Consider the following 3,177-nt stretch of genomic DNA (forward strand, 5'->3'; position numbering starts at 1 on the left):
AGGCCAGCACTTGAACCACACCTCTACTTTATGTGCGGATAATTAACCTTCCGTTGGGGAGAAGCACTGAGCACCCGAGGCTGAGTCCACACGTGGTGTGATCCTGAGCAGCACCAACTCCTGGAAGGGCCCTGCCGTCCCCAATTCCCGGCTCCACCTTAAGAAGCCCGGGTGTCCCCGGCCCCGAGGCCCCGCCCCCCGTCCCGGGCGCAGCTGACCGCGGTGGGCGGAGCTCTCCGTGGAAAGATTGATGCGGGGACCCCCCCACCCCGCGGGATCTCCGTCACCCCTGGGTTTACGTGGGGGGGGATGCGCTCTGCTGAACCGCGCGAGGATCCAGACCTACAACGACTGTACAGGAGAAAAGTTTGCCGTTTCACGGGTTCGGGGCCCCACGGCTGCCGGGCCGTTCCCGAAAGGGAGGGGGAGGAGCGAGTTTGTCCACTCTCCGTGATGATTGGTTGGGTTCGGAGTGGGCCGGGCCCATCGCTGATCGTGGATTGGCTGAGCCGCTCGTCGATCACGGGGTGACGTAGGAGAAGGGCGGTCACTGGCTTGGCGGGAGGGAGGAAGTGGAGGTTATTTTGGTTCCGCCCCTCCCGCCGCTTACTGATTGGTTGGTGTTCTCCGTGACGCAGGAGGCGGCGTGCGGTTGTATTGGAGGACGTCCCGGGTGTGACGGGAGGGGCGGGCCTGGCGGAGTGTTGACGGACAGCACCCTGCGGGTGGAAACCCGGAAGTGAGGGAGGAGAGGACTTGGCGGGAAACCCGGGCGTCGGCGCACCTGCCTCGCCCCGCGGCCGGGCCTTTTCCTGTGGACGGACCCGGATGGGGGGCGGGAGGCCCGGGGCCTCGGGGTCTGGGAGCGGGCGCCCCCCCAGCCACCCCGAACCCGAGCCCCAGCCCGGGCCGGAACATCCCCGGGACTCGAACTCCGTTCCTGATGCTTTCATTGGCGCTTTACCCACCGAGCCAGGCCTCCGGCCCCCACAGGGTCAGTTACTAGTCATGCCCCCTTCTCCCCTGGAGACCCTCCAGTAAGCCAGTTCCTTTCTTAAATTGCATCTTATTTTTATTTTTTATTTTTCCAGTCCTGGGTCTTGAACTCAGGGCCTGGGCGCTGTCCCTGATTTTACTCAAGGCTGGGACCACTGCCGCCTGTGCTGTGTATGTGCCACTGAGGAATGGAACCCGGGGCTTCAGGGCCTGCTAGACCAGCACTACCACCAGCCTTCAAGGATCCACTTCAGAAGCCACGAGTGTGGCCTAGTGGTAGAGTGCTTGTCTAGCATGCACAACGCCCTGGGTTCCATTCCCTGGTACCACATTCACAGAAAAAGCTGGAGGTGGTGCTGTGGCTCAAGTAGTAGAGAGCACCAACCTTGAAGAAAAAAACCTCAGAGACAATGCCCAGGCCTGGAGTTCAAGCCCCCAGGAATGGCTCAGATCTGAGAATCATGGTTCAAAGCCAGCCCAGGCCCCTGAGGTCTGTGACGCTCTTATCTCCAATGAACCACCAGAAAACCAGCAGTGGGGGCTGTGGCTCCAGGGCTAGGGCGGAAGCTTTGAGCTGAAGAGCTCAGGGACTGCGCCCAGGTCCAGAGTTCAAGTCCCATAACGGAGAAAAATAAATAAAAATAAAAAGGTCCTGAGGTCTTAGGCTGAAGGAACCAGGATGTGAGTTTTCTTCACTGTCTTAGGCGCCATTTACAGCCATAATCAACGGCCGAGGGCTGCAGGGAAAAGCTGGCACTCTACCACTTGAACCACATATTTCCTTGCAGCTTTTTGGTGATTAACTCAAGAGTCTCATGAACTTTCCTGCCCGGGATGCCTTTGAACCTTGATGGTCACATCACAGCCTCCTGAGTGGCTAAGATGACAGGCGCCCAGCACCCAGACACATTTTCTCTTTTTCCCCTCAGTTGTAGGGCTTGAACTCGGGGCCTGCGCACTGTCTCTGAGATAATTTCTGTTCCAGGCTAGCTCTCTACCACTTGAACCACAGAGCCACTTCCAGTTTTTGAGTGGTTCATTGGAGATTAGAGTCTAACAGGAACTTAACTTCCTAGGCTGGCTTTGAACCGAGATCCTCAGATCTCAGCCTCCTGAGTAGCTAGAATGCCAGGGCTGGGTGCGGTATCTCACGCCTGGCATCCTAGCTACTCAGGAAGCTGAGATCTGAGGATCCCAGTTCAAGCCAACCAGGGCACTAAAAACCATGAGACTCTCCAATTAACCACTAGAAAACTGGAAGTGGTGCTGTGGCTCCAGGGGTAGAGCAGTAGCCTTTTGCCAGAGTTCAGAGACAGCACCCAGGCCCAGAATCCAAGCCCCACTTCTTCCCCCACTCCCCCAAGAAAAGAAAGAAGAGTGGGAGTGTGGCCTTGTGGTAGAGAGCTTGCCTAGCATGCATGAAGACCCGGGTTCGATTCCTTGGTATCACATACACATAAAAAGCCAGAAATGGTGCTGTGGCTCAAGTGGTGGAGCTCTAGCCTTGAGAAAGCCCAAGGACAGTGCTCAGGCCCTGAGTTCAAGCCCCAGGACCAAAAAAATAAAATAAAATCCAGATACTGGTGGCACCCGCCTGTCATCCTAGCTACTCAAGAGTCTGAGATCTGAGGATCCCGGTTCAAAGCCAACCCCAGGCAGAAGCATGTGTGAGACTCTACAATTAACCACCCAAAAGCTGCACGTAGAGGTGTGACTCAAATGGTGGCGAGCCAGCCTTGAGCCAGTGGATGTCAGGGACAGCGCTGCGGGGCCCTGAGCTCAAGTCCCAGGACCAGCAAAAAAAAAAAAAAAAAGACAAAAGAGAAAGCTGGGTGCTGGTGGCTCCCGCCTTGTCACCCCAGCTCCTCAGGAGGCCAGGAGCTGAGGATCCCCATTTTGAAGGCAGCAGCGGAGGGGAAGCAGGAAAAGCCCATCAGACTTCTTGTCTCCCACGACCCAGCCAAAACCTGGAAGTAGAGCTTGGTTCAGGCGGTGGGGCACCAGCCTTGAACAAAGCAGCTCAGGGACAGCGCCTGGGCCCTGAGTTCGAGTCCCAGGACCCACACAGAGCCCCCAGGAGCAGCCAGCTGTGGGCCCGGCCCCCCTTACCCCGGTCCCCCCTCCTTAACCCCCCCCTTTAACCCCTGTCCTATCTCCCCACACAGGCGGCTCCGCCCTCCT

Source organism: Megascapheus bottae, chromosome 37, assembly GCF_031878675.1.
Source record: "Megascapheus bottae isolate mThoBot1 chromosome 37, mThoBot2.hap1, whole genome shotgun sequence".
Classification (NCBI taxonomy): domain Eukaryota; kingdom Metazoa; phylum Chordata; class Mammalia; order Rodentia; family Geomyidae; genus Megascapheus; species Megascapheus bottae.